The sequence below is a fragment of the Dermacentor variabilis genome, chromosome 1, assembly GCF_050947875.1.
Source record: "Dermacentor variabilis isolate Ectoservices chromosome 1, ASM5094787v1, whole genome shotgun sequence".
NCBI lineage: Eukaryota > Metazoa > Arthropoda > Arachnida > Ixodida > Ixodidae > Dermacentor > Dermacentor variabilis.
Window position 1 is genome coordinate 155,021,091 of NC_134568.1, and position 18,537 is coordinate 155,039,627.

The following is an 18,537-nucleotide window of genomic DNA, read 5'->3' on the forward strand; positions in this document are numbered from 1 at the left end:
CAGCGCCCGTTACAGCCGCAAATTTCGACCATGCTGGTGTTTTGAAATCGGAAAACTTGAACCTCACATGCGCCGACCTTGGTCGGCCGCACCGGACGAGCTATTTGCAGTAACCGAGCCATCTGTATATAAATGCGTGCAATCAGAGCATATCATGTCTGACAGTGATTTGCTTCAGATCTGCCAGCGGCAAGTCGGCTTACTTTCGAATGCCAGGAACATTAAAAGTCTTATTTAAGCGATGCGCGGTGAGTAGCCACAATACTTGGAAAACGCAGCGCGTCGCCTTTGCGTTGTCAGAGACTCATGGGTGGTGAGATTAGACGCGAGATAAGTGGCGCATGGGAATTCTGAGCACTTCTGTGGTAATGTGTGCAGACACCGGATGGTCTTAAGCAATTACTGTCGTTGCGACAGCACAAGCACATCGGGGGAGGCTGAGATAAGCCAGGGTTGTTTGGGATTTTACGCTTTGCAGTGCACAGATATTGGTCCTGCATGTGTTGGGTAACACTGGGATGTTGTAGCAGAGAAATCCCCAAAATAGTTCTCTGTACAGCTTCAAATGTATGTTCATTTATATGCCCGGTTTAGGCTGCCATAGGTTTGCGGGACAACGCGACTAATGCGCTTTCGTTTTTTTTTTTTTTGCTCAGGCTTGTCGTCCTAGTATCGACAGATAGGTATATACTCGCGAGCAAAAGTTCGGATATCAATGATTCAGTCAGTCAGTGAAGAACTTTATTGAAGTCCTGAGGAGTTTGAAGCCGTTGAAGATCCCACGCGGGGAACTCCTCCGGCCGAAACCGTAGGCGACGCCCAAGTCGGGACGGGAACGTGGTGACACTCCGCCAGTTCTTGGGCCCTCTGGACGGCCTTGAGTTGGAGTTTGAGGTGCGTGCTTTTGAGCGATTCTTCCCATTCGGGCTCACTGGAGAGAGGGCTCTTTGGTAACGCGGCACATTGTCATAGCATGTGCGAGAGTGAGCAATAAAGTTCTGGGCAGTCTGGGCAATTTGCCGGGATTTCTGAATTGTAGCGGCTTAGTAGTCCTCGTGAAGGATACGAGTCCGTTTGTAGCATTCGAAACGCGGCCGCCTGAGCGCGTTCGAGTTTGGCGTGTGGGAGCGGGAATTAGGTTCTGCCTTTCCGATAGTGGGAGGTGATTTCTTGGTAAGTGAGCAGCGGGTCATTAAACTGAATGTGCAGCCCCTCGGAAGCCGTGGGACCGTCGCGGCGGGCAAGTTCTCGCGCACGGTCGTGGGCCGTTTCATTGAGGTTAGCTTTTTGCGGGTGAATGTCTTTCCCCATGTGAGCGGGGAACCAGGAGAGGCACCGTTTGCTCTCCTTTGAGCACGCTAGTAGTATAGGCGCTGCTTCTTTAGATACGTTGCCGCATTCGTAGGCCCGAACTGCGGCACGCGAGTCCGTGAAGACATAAATAAATGTGGGGTCTGCCATGGCGATGGCTACGGCTATCTGTTCTGCTTTAGCACTGGTGGTCGATTTAACCGATGCGGATGATCGTAGCGTTCCGTTGCCGTCCACGACTGCTATTGCGAAAGTGGATGTGCTGCCGTACTGGGCCGCGTCCACAAATGCGGTGGCTTCACGATCCGCGTCGATTCGGTCGAGAATCGCGTGGGCGCGGGCCCGGCGCCTACCCACGTTGTGTTGTGGGTTGATGTTTCTGGGAAACGGTGAGACTTTGTATTTGTCTCTAATTTCGCTCGGTAGGGTAACCGCGTGCTGGAGATAGGGAGAAGGGGAGACATTGGCTTCATTTAGGATTAGCCTACCGGCTTTGGACGAGGATAGGCGGAGTATTTGCGCCATAGTCTGAGCCTCGATCACTTCGTCGATGTTGTTGTGCATGCCTAGCTGGTCAACCTTTGCTGTACTTGCTCTTTGTGGAATGCCCAAGACCTGTTTGATGCTCTTGCGCATGAGGTTCAGGGAATTTTTTTTTCTTCGCAGCCTGGGCAGGTTGGCTGAAGTCAGTTGGTACAGCCTATGTGCACATGTTCGATTAATGCAATGTATTGAAGCAATTCCACATTGCGAAGCTCTTTTAAAACTGATGCCGCCTACCGAAGTTTTGCACGCAGTTGAAAACGTAGTCCCCTAAGCAATATTATGCTGTCCAGGAATTCAACGATAAAGCCGATTTTATGCTCCGCCTAGGAATTTAACTTGAAATTGACCACTGCAGTCAAAACTCGTTCCAATGCGCTCGTCAATTTGAGTTTGTGCGTCTGCATTAGGCAGAAATTTATTGTGACGTGTACGCGTTAAAGAAGCATTTATATGCCGAACAATTAAAACTTGATTTTTTTTCTGAATAGCCGGAGACTGCCCCGTTCGGAAGGGAATAGAAGATGGCTGCCTGCTATCGCTGAGGCACTGGCTACTCGCACCTGCGGGAGAGCATGGATTTATTTGGGTATGGCAAAACTTTTTCCGTGGCCGTATAACGTTATCGTGCCCTTTCGGCACGTATACGACACCGCTCTGCCAACTCTTACTTGCTGAGGATCCGTTGTAGCGCCATTTTTAACTCTGCGTTGCACGCCGCCGCGATTTTAGACAAGCCACCGCAAGCTAAGTAAGGGAAAGCGGAGCAATCGCCTACGCCGGCCCCTCCCTCTTCATCCGGTTATCTATGTTCAGTGTGCTTGCTCAGCCCCAACGAAACGCTCTCCACTTGAAGCGTGCGCCTCATCTTTGTCAGCCAGTGGGATAAGAAAAACCACTCAGTGTAAGCACTCTTATTCGTTTTGAAAGTAAACAAAAGTGACCTCCTATAAACGAGGAGAGCGTTTGATTGGGCTGTTCAGGCAACGCTGCTGGTCACCGCGCGATGCTTGCGTCGGTGGTTAAGTAAATTTGACGCCACGAGATTGGAATAAAAACATATTGGAATAGCTTTACATATCGGGCCCAAGGGCTAGATTGAAAATTGTGGGACTCAAAAGCCTGTGGCACAGGCGGAAAGTTTTCATTTTTCCGAGGGGTGGTGGGGAGGGGGGGAAGCTGGAGCACGACCAGCTTTCCGAACTATATATATATATATATATATATATGTGTGTGTGTGTGTGTGTGTTACGTTTAATAACAGTTTCACTTGAAGGAACTTCGTGTGACCTTTGAATTGGAGATTGCTGACAGAGGCCGTCCGAAGTGGACATACAAATAGGAAGATGATGAAACTAATTTTCGGAGTGGCGGTGAATCGCGCGGCTGTACGAACCGTTCGCCCCCGCTGCCGGCGTTCTTCGTAATGCCACTGAAGTGACAGCGAATGTGAGATATTTACAGGTTTACATGCTCCGCGTATTACACTATGTTTGTTATTTTAATTAATAAGTGGATGTTTACTATAACTTATGTGGCCGATATAATTATACTTTTTTTTAAATTTAATTTACTTATTTTACAATAATGCCAATCTCAGTTCCGAGCACAGCAGGTGGGCATTACAAAGGGATAATCATGCTTTAAAGAACAAAGAATCGACATCTTGAAAACATGCACTCTGTACACACACACACGTCCACACAAAAAAGAAAGAAAAATGAAGCACATACGCCCAGGGTAGGCTTAAAGCAATAAATGTGGTCTAAGCAGTTTTTCACGCAAAGAACATCAACGTTTGGTATACTATACTGACGTAAAGAGTCGTGTAAGGGTCGGCACTTTTTTTGTGGCGATTTTGACGAAACTTACATGGGACCAGGCCATTTGATCTAATCTTTTCAACTAGGAGTATGAAATCCACCGTGAACCCTGGCGATAAAAGTCCCTTGATGATTATTCGCGATCGCCTTTTCTCGCCTTCGATTAGCGACACGCGAAAGTACGCTGCGTGCGAAAATTCGCTGTTGAGCGCGGTCGGAATCAGCGCACCGAACGCAATTGCTCACGTGTTGGATTTTTTTTAAACATTGGTTGTAAAGTTGGGGGCGCGGCCTTTACACGGTTGCGGCCGTTGCACGGGTTTACACGGTAATAATCTTCCGTCGTGTTTTTCTCTTGTACTTCGCTATCACCGATACTGCTTCGCCTTTCCGGCGAAACTACAGCCTCTTTTTTTTTTTTTGCTCTTGTTGCGAGTTCGACTATAAGCGCTGCTGCGCACTGCTGCTATTCATTCTGATTTCGAGTGAATCCGGCTTGGTCTATTTTGGGTTACAGAATGAATTCAATACCTCTGTCACACGAGCACGAAAAAAAGAACACTTTTACGTGTTTTACCAAGTTTTACGTGTTTACCAAGTTGTACATGTTTTGACGTGTTTTACCAAGTTGGAAGACTTTTTAATGAAGAGTTGTTGCATAGCAGACACACGGCACGGGTGATCACATTTTCGTGTTTCCTTCTGGACACGCTACCGAAAGCGTGGCGCCAGCGTTCGACACAAAATCGACCAAAATAAACTGATGTATCTCGAAATACAAAGTGAAAATTTACTGCATTACACGGTTTTCAGGTAAGTTACCACCAGATTAAGAAACGTTAATATACATATTTATTGTAGTAGCTTAAAGAGCGTTCGAACTGTTTACGAGACCCGTTCGACAGAAGGAAATGACCAACCCTGGGTTTACTGTACATTCTGCGAGACATACAATTATTTTTTTATCACGAGCCTAGGCGACAGAAAAGTACCGATTTGTTTTATATTTTTTCATATATTGTCACGTGGTGGTGACGTTGAAGAACACAGTAGCAATACTGTGAACGACAAAACTAACTTTTATTGGGCGAACCTGTGCCCAAAAGACAGGCTACACTTATAGCACAACGATAGCGGCGAACACGGTCGGCGATCGTCGAAAATCTGATCAGCGGGTCAAGCGCGTCGGCTTTCATAGATCAGTCGTCGAATGTTCCAGAGTAATCGCTTGGACCCGCGTGTCTTCCACAAAGTTCTACACTATTCGCGTCGTGCATACATGCAATCAGATTACGCAAGTTGCAGTGAAAGACAGTGGACGGAACCATCGATAACATTCCAGACACTTCTTTTACATGCAGGCGCGTCCTGCGCCGTGCGATAACATTTGTTAGGCGGCGAAACGTGGTCGCCCGATAAAGATAAGTACACGTGTCATTATCCCCCTCTTAAAAAGCATCGACCCGATGCTGCAAACAAACGAAAGTAATAAACAAAAGCACTCGTAGCAAAGAAAACAACAAAAATAAGGAAGTTTGTCAGCGTCCGTAAACGGGTTTAAGGCGCACCACGTTGACCACTTCAGATCGTGCGCGGCGCCGCTGTGAATGCGAAATGCCGTCTGGCACGACCTCATAGTGCAGAGCGCCAATACGTCGGATGACCTTGTAGGGTCCGAAATAGCGTCGGAGTAGTTTCTCACTGAGTCGTCGTCGGCGTATCGGGGTCCATACCCAAACATGGTCGCCGGGCTGGTACTCGACGAAGCGTCGTCGGAGGTTGTAGTGTCGGCTGTCGGTCCTCTGCTGGTTCTTGATCTGCAGGCGGGCGAGCTGTCGGGCTTCTTCGGCGCGCTGGATATAGGTAGCGACGTCAAGATTTTCCTCGTCAGTGACGTGCGGCAGCATGGCGTCGAGCGTCGTCGTCGGGTTCCTGCCGTAAACCAGCTTAAATGGCGTGATCTGTGTTGTTTCTTGCACCGCCGTGTTGTAAGCGAATGTTACGTACGGTAGGGCCGCATCCGACGTCTTGTGCTCGACGTCGACATACATTGCTAGCATGTCGGCGAGGGTCTTGTTCAGGCGCTCCGTGAGACCATTCGTCTGCGGATGGTAGCCAGTTGTCCTCCTGTGACTTGTCTGGCTGTATTGCAGATTGGCTTGCGTGAGCTCTGCTGTAAAAGCCGTTCCTCTGTCGGTTATGTGGACTTCTGGAGCACCATGTCGCAGCAGGATCTTCTCTACGAAAAATTTCGCCACTTCGCCTGCGCTGCCTTTCAGTAGGGCTTTAGTTTCAGCGAAGCGGGTGAGATAGTCCGTCGCCACGACGATCCACTTATTTCCGGAAGTTGATGTCGGAAACGGTCCCAACAAGTCCATCCCGATCTGCTGAAAAGGTCGGTAAGGAGGCTTGATCGGCTGTATTGGTCCCGCTGGCCTTGTCTGTGGTGTCTTGCGTCGCTGAGAGTCTCGGCATGTCCTGACGTAACGGGCGACATCGGCGGTTAGGTGCGGCCAGTAATAGAGTTTTAGCAGAGCGTTTACGGTTCGCTCCGCTCAGACCGGCGTATCATACCAATTTGCGCACAGCCACTCAGCAGAACGCTACCGGGAACACGGATGCGTGTTCGCACAACGCACATAGCGGCAGCGGAACGTAGAACGCTGACCACGTTGCGCTAGCAACCCGATTTAGCGGAGCGTCAGGGTGCGTCTAGCTGCTTTCGTAATCGTTTTACAGCTGAGCCGACAGCACGTCACTGGCGTCTCTGGGAGACGCGCTTGTTAGATAAGCGAAATCAATGCGCTCAAAGCAGCCAGCGGTGCCCATGAAGTGTGCGTTCTGCGGAGCGTAGACAACGCTCTGCTAAAGCTGTCTAATACCTTTCTTGGATCCTCGATAGCCTCCGGGAGAAACCGAGGTGCACAGCGGTCGGATCGTCATGTAGGGCGTGCAGTACTTCTGGACGCAGCGCCGATGGACCAACAAGAAGGTAGTTGGCGCGGACTGGTGAGAAGTTCTTCTTCACAAGTAGGTTGTTTTGAAGCGTGAACGAAGACAATCCACGCTTAAATGCCCTAAGGACAACGTCGGTGTTCCCTTCCAAATGCTCGACGAGGCCTTTTAGCTCCGGGTCTGCGCGTTGCTGTTTAGTGAAGTCTTCCACGCTTATTGTTCCAAGGAAGGCGTCATCGTCCTCGTCGTCCTGCGGCGGGGGATCGATGGGGGCGCGTGATAAGCAGTCGGCGTCAGAGTGTTTTCTTCCGGACTTCCGGATATTACGGTGACGTCATATTCTTGCAGTCTGAGGCTCCACCGCGCCAGCCGTCCTGAAGGGTCCTTTAAGTTAGCTAGCCAACACAACGCGTGATGGTCGCTGACCACTTTGAATGGCCTGCCATATATTTAAAAGCGAAATTTCGCTGTAGCCCAAACGATGGCGAGGCATTCCTTTTCCGTTGTAGAATAATTGCCTTCCGCTTTTGACAACGACCGGATACCGTAGGCTATCACGTGTTCATGTCCATCTTTTCTCTGGACTAGGACGGCACCGAGGCCTATGCTACTGGCGTCAGTGTGAATTTCGGTATCGGCGTGGTGGTCGAAGTGCGCAAGTACGGGCGCCGACTGCATGCGTCGTTTGAGTTCTTGAAATGCGTCGGCCTGCGGCGTTTTCCACTTGAACTCGACGTCACATTTAGTTAGCTGTGTCAGCGGCTCAGCGATGCGTGATAAGTCCTTGACAAATCGCCTGTAGTAGGCATACATGCCAAGAAATCTAGGCACTGCCTTCTTGTCGAAGGGCTGCGGAAACTTTGCGATGGCAGCTGTCTTCTGCGGGTCGGGGCGCACCCCAGACTTGCTGATGACGTGGCCTAGGAACAGAAGCTCATCGTAAGCGAAGCGGCACTTTTCTGGCTTCAGAGTGAGCCCTGATGACTTGATGGCCTCTAGTACTGTCGCAAGCCGCCTAAGGTGATCGTCGAAATTTCCGGCGAAGACGACGACGTCATCCAAGTAAACAAGACAGGTCTGCCACTTCAATCCTGCTAACACCGTGTCCATGACGCGCTGAAACGTTGCAGGCGCCGAGCACAGTCCGAATGGCATGACCTTGAACTCGTAGAGGCCGTCTGGGGTGATGAAGGCGGTCTTTTCGCGATCTCTTTCATCGACTTCTATTTGCCAATAGCCAAACTTGAGGTCCATCGACGAGAAGTATTTAGCGTTGCAGAGCCGATCCAATGCGTCGTCTATCCGTGGGAGGGGGTATACGTCCTTCTTCGGGTGATCTTGTTCAGACGACGATAATCGACGCAGAAACGTAGGGTTCCGTTCTTTTTCTTCACCAGGACTACAGGAGATGCCCATGGGTTTTTCGACGGCTGGATGATGTCGTCGCGCAGCATTTCGTCGACTTGTTCTGTTATAGCTTCACGTTCTCGCGGCGAAACTGGGTAAAGGCTCTGGCGGAGTGGTCGAGCGCACTCCTCGGTGATTATGCGATGCTTGGCGACTGGTGTTTGTCGAAGCCTCGATGACGTCGAAAAGCAGCCTTTGTATCGTCGGAGCAGACTTCTGAGCTGCTGTTGCTTAATCACGGGGAGACTTGGATTAATGTCATAGTCTGGTTCGGGAACCATGGTCGTCGGGGTAGATGCGGCGGAATCCGAGAGGACCAACGCATTACTGGTTTCCAGAATTTCCTCGATGTACGCGATCGTCGTGCCCTTGTTGATGTGCTTGAACTCCTGGCTGAAGTTTGTCAGCAACACTTCAGTTTTCTCTCCATGAAGTCGAGCGATCCCTCTTGCGACGCAAATTTCACGGTCTAGCAGTAGACATTGGTCGCCTTCGATGACGCCTTCTACGTCAGCGGGTGTTTCGGTGCCGACGGAAATGACAATGCTGGAGCGGGGCGGGATGCTGACTTGACTTTCAAGCACGCTTAAGGCGTGGTGACTACGAAAGTTCTCCGGCGGTATCGCACGATCTTCCGACAGCGTTATCGACTTTGACTTCAGGTCGATGATTGCGCCGTGGTTGTTCAGGAAGTCCGTGCCGAGAATGACGTCTCGTGAACACTGTTGGAGGATAACGAAGGTGGCAGGGTAAGTCCGGTGATGAATGATTATTCTTGCCGTGCAGATTCCAGTCGGCATGATGAGGTGTCCTCCAGCGGTCCGAATTTGAGGGCCTTCGCATGCGGTCTTAGCTTTCTTCAACTGGGTGGCGATGTGTCCACTCATTACGGAGTAATCAGCCCCTGTGTCCACTAAGGCGGTAACTGCGTGGCTGTCGAGAAGCACGTCGAGGTCGGTGGTTCTTTGTCTGGCGTTGCAGTTAGTTCTTGGCGTTGGATCACGGCTGCGTCGTGTTGAACTGAAGTTGGAACGTCGCGTCGTCAAGTCGTCTTTCGCCGGTGTAGTCTTGGCTTCCTGACTTCGTCGGACGGCGGCGTGTCGTTATTATGTCATCGAGATGGTCTCTTCGTCGTCTTCGTCGGCGGCGGAGGATCTTCGTCAGTTCGACGAACAGCAACCGCACCTCCATCGGTTTCTGCTTTTAGTTTTCCGGATATGGGCTCGCAGAGCAGCCCCGTGCTGGGCCAGTGCATGGACGGCGCTGCGGCGACAGGTAGCGGCCTGGTGACAGCGACCGGGACGGCCGTCGAGGGCTCCACTGAGTAGCGGCGAGGTAGTCGGCGATGGCACGAGGGCCGTCACCTGCCCGAGGGCGCAGTGCGTTGACGGCAAACCCTCGCAATCCCAGGTCGTGGTATGGGCATCGGCGGTACACATGGCCGGCTTCCCGAAGTGGTAGCAGAGCGGGCGGTGGTCAGGAGCGCGCCAAACGTCTGTCTTCCTCGGGTAGCTGCGCTGAGCGACGGGTGGGCGTGCTGGCGGCGGCGGCGGTGGTCGACGGAATTGCGGCGTTACAGGGCCCTGGCGCGGTTGTGGAGGGGGGCCTTGGCGGCGGGCAACGGCAGCGTAGGTCATCGCTTCTGGCTGGGGCTGCGATGATTGTGGTTGTACCTGGGGAACTCCGAGCGATCGCTGGACTTCTTCGACAATTTTGGTGATTGAGGCCACTTGAGGTTGCGATGAAGGGAAGATTCTTTGAAGCTCCTCTCGTACGACTGCCCGGATGGTCTCGCACAGGTCGTCGGTGGCCATTGATTGAACTCCGGCGTAGCTTGTTGGCTTGGTGCGTCGGTCGGATTGCCGGTTTCGCAATTCCAGTGTCTTCTCGATGCTCGTCGCCTCACGAAGAAACTCGTCGACGGTCTTCGGTGGGCTTCTTACCATTCCGGCGAAAAGTTCCTCCTTTACACCACGCATCAGTAGGCGGACTTTCTTCTCCTCGGACATTTCCGGGTCGGCGTGCCGGAACAGACGGGTCATTTCCTCAGTGAAGATCGCGATCGTCTCATTCGGCAGCTGCGCTCTGGTCTCCAGTAGAGCTTGGGCTCGCTCTTTTCGCACGACGCTTGTAAATGTTTGCAGGAAGCCGCTTCGGAACAGGTCCCACGTCATCAAGGTGGCTTCTCGATTCTCGAACCACGTCCTGGCGGCGTCCTCCAATGCGAAATAGACATGTCGCAGCTTGTCGTCGCCTGCCCAGCTGTTAAACGTAGCGACCCTCTCATACGTTTCCAGCCAGCTTTCCGGGTCCTCAAATGTGGAACCGCGGAACGTCGGTGGTTCCCTGGGCTGCTGCAGCACGATGGGGGACGCTAGGGCTACCATTGGGGTTGCCTTGGCCACGATCTTCTTGGTCTTCTCAGGCAGAAGACCGTGCTCCGGGGGCAGCTGTTGAAGACGGTGGCTTGCTCGATGGTCCGGGACTACGTTGGTGTTCTCTTTGTGGTCCGGGCCTGGATCACGGCTTGTCCGGGGCGTCCGGTACATGAACAAAAAGCACCTCCACCAGATGTCACGTGGTGGTGACGTTGAAGAACACAGCAGCAATACTGTGAACGACAAAACTAACTTTTATTGGGCGAACCTGTGCCCACAAGACAGGCTACACTTATAGCACAACGATAGCGGCGAACACGGTCGGCGATCGTCGAAAATCTGATCAGCGGGTCAAGCGCGTCGGCTTTTATAGATCAGCCGGCGAATGTTCCAGATTAACCGCTACCCGCGTGTCTTCCACAAAGTTCTACACTATTCGCGTCGCGTATACATGCAATCAGATTTCACAAGTTGCGGTGAAAGACAGTGGATGGAACCATCGATAACATTCCAGAAACTTCTTTTACATGCAGGCGCGTCCTGCGCTGTGCGATAACATTTGTTAGGCGGCGAAACACGGTCGCCCGATAAAGATAAGTACACGTGTCAATATGATAATAGTTGGCGCCCAATGGTTTCGAGGCTACTCCTTTTCCGCTTCCAGAAAAGACCGCTTCTCAAAAAAGAGTTTCGCTCGCAGACCGTGTGTCTGCGAGCGAAACTCTTTTTCAGGAGAAGTATTTTTGCACAAAAGACGTTTCAGTGCCCGTGCGACAGGGGTATTAATATTTATGACCTCTGCATGCAAGTGCCTATGTTTCCATTGCTAATAAATGTTGTAAATCATTAGGAAATTTCTTTTTCATGAGTCGCTAGCCTTGCCTACTGGAAAGAGAACTAATAATGAGACACATATCATTCACATGCATTTCATACGCCATTGATAAAAGACTGCCGTTTTCTTAGGCTTAAAAAAAGCACGCAAGACAAGTTCAAGCGAGATGAACATAAAGCGACATATTCATTCTCTAGGCATAAGCTATCCATACCATTCGAAATAATGGTTAGTTGGTTACCCTCCTTCTTTTAAAAAATATAATAAACTTTGTCACGTGTATATATTTAAATATATTGTTTCTGTGCATGATGTTCACAGCGTAAATTAAAGAAAAAAACTGTTGAATTGAAAAAATGCGGAGGAGGTAGCCGCCGCTGGTGCTTCTGATGCGCTTGTCGTGCTATTAAAAATTTATGGGGTTTTACATGCCAGAACCACTATCTGATAACGAGGCACGCCTTAGTGAGGGACTCCGGAAATTTGGAGCACCTGGGGTTCTTTAACGTGCACTTAAACCTGAGTACACGAGTGTTTTCGCATTTCGCCCCCATAGAAATGCGGCCGTGGTGGCCGAGATTCGATCCCGCGACCTCGTGTTTAGCAGCCCAACACCTTAGCCACTAAGCAACCACGGCAGGTTTCTCCTCATATTGTCAGGATTTGTAGAAATAAAGGTAAAGTATCAATTAAAGGCCGTGCACCTCCGCGCCAAGAAGGATGCGGTAAGCTTTCAGCCCCAATCAAATTTTAAGTGAAAAGGTAGATGCATGTAAAAAAGAAACACTTCCAGGGATGTGTGTAACAGAAATCTGGTAATGACACGTTTGGGTGGGGGGGAAAGACGCTTTGCCTCCGGAAAACGTCAGACGGGAAATGAGTTCAGGTATAGTTCTCCCATACCACAAAACACAATTTGTTGCCAGCGTGATGAAACAGAAAAAGAGCAGCCTTGAAGCCAGTTAAGGCATGAACAGATAAATAACACCGCAGGCTCTTCCAGTACTGCACCAGGCCCTTTCCCGTGCCATATACTTCAAGCACATGCCCGACACAACCCCTGTGCCACATACGCGTATCCCAGATGTACTACGTAGTACTGCAGTAATTACAACCCCATCCACAACGTTGATTTTCATAAATTGCCCACACACCAGCGATCGAAAGCCCTCGCTCGATGCACCTCTTGAGCATCGAAATCGAGGAGTCGCGAGTTCTGTGTCGCCATTTCGATACGCTCTCATATCGCAGCAACGTGACGAGCTTCTGCTTTCGTAGCATCGGTAAGCCGATGCGAAAGACCCGTCTCGGTTTCCATTGGGCCCAACCAACTTCCGCCTCTTGAGCACTGGCATCGCTGCAGCGCTACTGCGGCCAACACGAGTGCGTTGGCCTAATAGGACTAGTTGCATGCGAGTTGGATGACGCCACATTCGGCGTTGGTTACAGCACCACCGCATGCAAATTATTGCGCGCTCTCCTTCTCCACCACCCGTGTTTATGAACTGCCGCGTGGTTTGTGACATCCGCGCCCCCGCATACGAAAACATTCAAGTCTAACTTACCTGGTGATAAACGCAAAAAGTAACAGTATTCAAGAGCGGCTTCTACTGCAATTTGTACCAAGTCACCGAACTGTACTTATATAAAAGAAATCCCGTATGGCAAAAAAAAAAAAATTCTGAAAACAACGGTGCGGCACCCTAAGGCAAGAATGCTACCCAATACGTATGCATTAGGCTCTGATGTTGTAGGCTAATTTTATTTTGAAGTGAAAATGTGATAAATACAATAAAATGTTGCACTTTCGCCCGGAAGGTGAAGCATCGATTGCTATAGCAAATTGTGGATAGCTATAGAAAGTAAGGACAGTAGTTTTATCGGCCGTTAAACTAGTAAACACAGGCATACAAACTAAATTAACAAGCATGTTGTCATGCGCGCACAAGCAAACATGAACACACCTCACTTGATGATCACGGAAACTCGCTGTCAAAACGCTGGAGGTAGGAAGTGTGGCAGCAGCAGCGAGCGAATTGACCTTCGTACTGAGTCTCGCATCAACGCCAATTAAGCCGCAGAAATAGCGCACGGCGGATTCTGTACCCGTCGCAGATGGTTTTCAAGGAACAGCGGCCTGGGTAGGAGCGCGCGACCACCCGGGACGCCCGCAGTAAAACGAGGCCACCTTCCTACCCTGCCCCCCCCCCCCCCCTCGCCCCGTAGCCTCGCGCGCGACGGAAGACGGCGCGCTTCCTCCCAACTTTCTTCCTCTGCGCCCGCGTGATTGAGCCGCGATCGCTGACTCACCCTCGCACGCTTTCACTCACACATTCAGTATGCGGCGTGCGGCGACGATTTTATCGCCCTTAAACTTTATACGGAATCTCACGGCGACGGCAGAAATGCGCGTGAAGTGTCCATATAATTGCTATCGCAATAATGTTTGATTTTGCAGAAGTTCGTGGCTTGAATTAAGGCTCGTGCGCCATGACAACAAAACGAGAGCAGAAGCTCACCAAAAGAAAAAAGAAAATAGAATTAAGGAAAAGATCATGTTACTTCGATTTTTCCCTTTTGCCATAAAACAGTTTGGCAAAACGTGGGACACAGGGCTAATTGTTTGGTCCTAAAGTGTATTGTACCAGCGTAAATTAAAACAAACAAACAAAGCCAACATACACACAACATACCACAGGACTAACAACTGCGTTTATTTGAGAACGCGATTCTAGCCAGCTACAAGAGACAGAATAGCACATAGTGGCATCCATAATCGCGTAAGGCAGGAAATGCACTATAAAAACTGTCCCTCTAGCTACATACCATGATACACGATGACAAAGCTGAGGTGCACCTATTGCCTTCAAAATTCCAAAAATTGTTTTTTTATGTACGGTAGTTTGGAAGACAAAAAGTTGCGTAAGCACTCTGTTAGTCTGCATAACAGAAAATGAATTTCACTGCCTTCACGTGGGCAGTTAGACTTGATTTTGTAGCGGTAGTCTGTAATCTGCTTGTTATAGCACACGCGCGACGGTGGCTTTTCAGCTTGCTCGAATTTCATTTTCCTATACGCGCCATCCCGCTGCGTTTCGTACTTATGCCGTCTGTGTTGTCTCTGCTGCTTTAAGCTGGTTCAAAAAGGACAGCGCACGAATTCGATAAAGTTTCCGGGATACGCAAGGTGAGGATTGCATTCATTTTTTCCGCGCCCGTCAGCAGACGCCCAGCAGCAGACTTCCGACGTGCTTCCGATCGACCTTGTGTCGACTGGCTATATTTGACATACAAGCGGGGAGCGGCAGCTTTCCGGCCGCAATTCAGCGCCCGAGCTCACAACGCTAACTCGGGGCAGAGTGCACATCCGGTGGGGGAAATACGATGCCAAAAGTCACGTGACACATACTGGTTGCGTGCGACATCCGAGCCTACGCTCACTGATCCTGACTGTAAATGGAAGTGAGCGGGTAACGGCACAATAAATATATACGCAGGCGAAGTCTAGGAAAAGCGGCTTGATTTGATTTGCCCTTTTTGGTGGTAGGAGGGCTAAACATGAATAGTTAGAACCTGCATCAATGGACTTTGAGTAGTGCAGGGAGGTCTGAAGAAAGGTGTGTGTTTGGGGAAGGGAGGGAGGGGGGACATCAAGGTGCCTCATCATTCCCTGTTTGCCTCGAGTGGTACGTTTTCGTGTTTATTGAGAGGCTGTTTGGTCTATTATCAGTATTCTTCTGGTGAGGGGTGGCGGGGGGAGGGTAGCCGCTCTTACTGTAAAACGACGAGATGCGGAAATTGCCCTGCATAAGTTTGGCAAAACGGATAAACAGTGGGCGAACAAGGGATCTCTCAGGCCAGAGCGAACATTTCGACAGAGACTTGTCTTCGCCTTGACGAACACAAGTCTCCTTGTCGAAACCTTTTAGCTCCCAGCGACACTTCTTGTTCCCCTACTGTTAATCAATTCAAGAGTCCACCTTCCGGTGGACGCTTGAATTGATTAACAGTGGGGGACCTTTGCTTTGTTTAGTTGAGCAGGTGACTTTTGACTGCGTGACGCCAGTTGCTCGAATTGATATGCTTCCCGCACATACGTTTTCGCATGGTTCTTTCTTTTTCTCCCTTCTTCTTCAAGTCGTGTGGAATGATAACGGTGGCTAATCAGGATAATCTCCCGAACCGTTAAACACGGTGAGAACATGGGGAGCTAAAAGGCCGCGCAGGTCCTGTAAGTTAAGCAGCCGTATCTCATTTACTTGTATACATTTGCATTCACGCGCTGCACATTCAGTTGTCTGCGCGACAACTTCATGACGCGTGCTCCCACAGCATAGAAATTTACTTTTCTAAGATAAGTATAGGTACTTTAATGTATTCACGAACCTACATCGTCTCCTTGCTCTGCTTTTGTTGCAGTCGGTCAGGCCAGGCTATTTGTGAAAATAAAAATAAAATGGTAAGTGAAAGTTACAGGAAGGAATGCTAACCTGGTGCGTATGAAGTGTGTTGGGCGGTTTCGAGGTAAGGTCCGCAGCAGCAGATTTTCTTCAGACGCCTGATAGCAGAAAAAAAGGAAAAAGAAAGAAAAGTACATATTTTATGAATGTCGCAACGGCAGCCATCGTTAAAGCGCTCTTATTTTTCGTTCTTTGGAAAGAAACAATTATATAAGCAGTCATTAATAGCAGAAACCAAGGAAATCCCGAAAATTTAAGTGTTTTTAACTGTAGATGGCGTAAATGTAATTTCCTTGATTCCGACACAGGAATATGAACAAAGCAAGAAAATGTTCTACGTACGGTAAAAGTCAATTCAATTTTTATGTGATGTAGCAGTCTCTACTGACTGTTTAGACGAGTAATTTTCTTTGATTATTCTCGTGAAATTGTAGGAAGAGGAAAAAATAAAGCAAGTATTATGTACAGCACGTCAATATTTGGAAGGTTTTCTTATTTTTACACATCTGATAGACGTTACGTCGCGGTCTTTCGTTCTCGATTGTAGACAATGCGCCGTGGAGAGAGAGAGAGAGAGAGAGAGAGAGAGAGAGAGAGAGAGAGAGAGAGAGAAAACATTTATTTGTCATCAGATTGGGCGACATCCTCGCAGGGTGGAGCCCTTAGTTCAGGGCCCCATTGGCTCGCGCCACTCCGCGTGCCCGCCGGATCAGCCGTCGCTGCTGTTGCGGGTCTGAGCTGGTCAGCGCAGTCTCCCAGGAGGAAGGTGAAGGTGAAGGAATAGGGGAGTAGCCCGGAGGGTGTGGGCACTCCCAGGTGCAATGATATACTGTGGGCTTTGCTCCACAATAGGGACAGTATGAGGGATATTGTGTGGGGTGGAAGAGGTGAAGATAAAAGAGGCAGGGAAATGAATTAGTTTGAAGCTGTCGCCACGCGACGGCATCTTCTCGATTAAGAGAATTATGTGGTGGAAGGAAGTGTCTCCTGGTATCTCTGTAATATTGTAGAGTTTCAGTGTAGTTCAGTGGTTCTGTCGGTGCGTAGTCTGGGTTGGACAGCTCTTCCAATGGCGCCCGGTTAGCGAGCTCTCGGGTTACCGCATTAGCGCGTTCATTACCATGAAGAGAGGCGTGTCCAGGTGTCCAGACGATACGCACTCTGTGTAACGCTGTGGGGTGTAATGATGTAAAGAGGCGGTGTGTGTAGGGTGTCACCCTCCCTTTTGCCAAAGTCCTGCAGGCGGTCTGAGAATCAGGGACCACTGTGATAGGTCCATCCGGCGCCGGCATGGTTGAAGCGTGTACGATGGCTAGGGCGATAGCAGCCTCTCAGAATGTCCTCAGAATGTCTGCACTATCTAGTACGACTAGACACAGGGCACGTTTTTGTGGGTAGCGGGCCACGTCGGTGTATAGGACTGGCGTGTTTCATGTGTCATCGCCAAAGAGTCGAGCCAGGGCTTGTGCTCTTGCCTTTCTTCGACCTTTGTGACGGTCAGGGTGTATATTCCGGGGAATTGGGGTCACGTGAATTTTGTTGCGAATGCTAAGCGGAAGAAGTGTGCGGTTTTCCTGTTATGGTTTTCTTGGTGTTTGGTATCCTAGCCGGGATAGAATGTGGCACCCTTGCATTGTTCTTTGCAGACGTTGCAATTGGCTGTTAAGATGACCTTCAACTAGTTCGCGGATGGTGTTGTGCACCCCCAGTAGTAGTAGGAGCTGCGTAGACGCGTGTTGGTGTAGTCCCAGCGCTGCCTTTAGTGCCGTACGGAGGAGGGTGTCCATCTGGTGCATCTCAGTCTCAGTCAGATTATGATAGGGTAGGTGGTAGGTTAATCGGCTAATTATGAGGGCTTGCACAATTCGGAGTATGTCTTTTTCTTTCAGTCCTTGTCGGCGGTTTGTAATGCGCTTTATCATGTGCGTTATTTGGGTAAGTTGTTGGCGGAGCACGTGTAGGGTATGTGTGGCCTTCTTGTTGTGTTCTATGTGAAGGCCTAGTACACGTAGTCTGTCTACCCTTGGAATAACGTTGCCATTGAGATGAAATGTGATAGCTGGTGGAATATCAGCTTTGTTCCGTTTTTTGGATACAAGCAGGCGCTCCGACTTCTCAGATGCGCATGTGAGTCCTCCGGCTGTTGCATATTCTTGAACTATATTTACGGCTTCCTGTAGTGCGTCTTGAATGGCGCCGTCTGACCCTGTGGTCACCCAGATTATAACATCATCGGCGTACAGGGCGTGCTGCACGTTGGGAAATTAGTCGAGGAGCGGTGGTAGCTTTGCCATCGCCACGTTGAAAGAACCGAACCATGGGGAGTCCCTCTGCCGGAAAGTTTTATGGTATCCGACCGAATATCACCTAGGCCGATGGTGGCTGTGCGGTCAGATAAAAAGGCTGGGACATAATCATAGATGCGTTTTCCGCATCGGGAGAACGCAAGGTTGTTTAGAGTGAGGTCATGTTAGACGTTATCGAAGGCTCCTTTGAGGTCCAACGCCAGAATGGCTCTTGTTTGAGCTTTACTTGGACTACCCACAACATCCTCCTTAAGTTGTAAGAGTATGTCCTGCGCAGACAGACCTGGTTGATAGCCGAATAAGGTATTGGTGAAGAATTGGTTCGCTTCGAGGTGTGGCTGGAGGCGCATTAGAACTACGTGCTCGAAGAGTTTGCCAATACACGAAGTCAGGGAAATGGGTCTGAGATTTTGGAGGGACAGCGGTTTCCCGGGTTTCGGAATTAAGGTGATATCGGCGTGTCGCCATTCCTGTGGAAGCGTCCCGTTTTTCCAATTGTTGTAGCATGCAGTGAGTTGC

The 18,537-nt window shown here is 49.9% G+C and overlaps 1 protein-coding gene across 1 annotated transcript in view; it reads right to left on the minus strand.

Annotated features, from left to right (window-relative positions):
- Nucleotides 1-18,537, minus strand: part of Inos (Inositol-3-phosphate synthase) — a 121,950-nt gene that overhangs the window by 31,960 nt on the left and 71,453 nt on the right. The window contains exon 2 of the mRNA XM_075698029.1: nt 15,743-15,810. The gene's annotated coding sequence lies outside the window, so the exon portion shown is untranslated. The remainder of the gene's footprint in view (nt 1-15,742; nt 15,811-18,537) is intronic.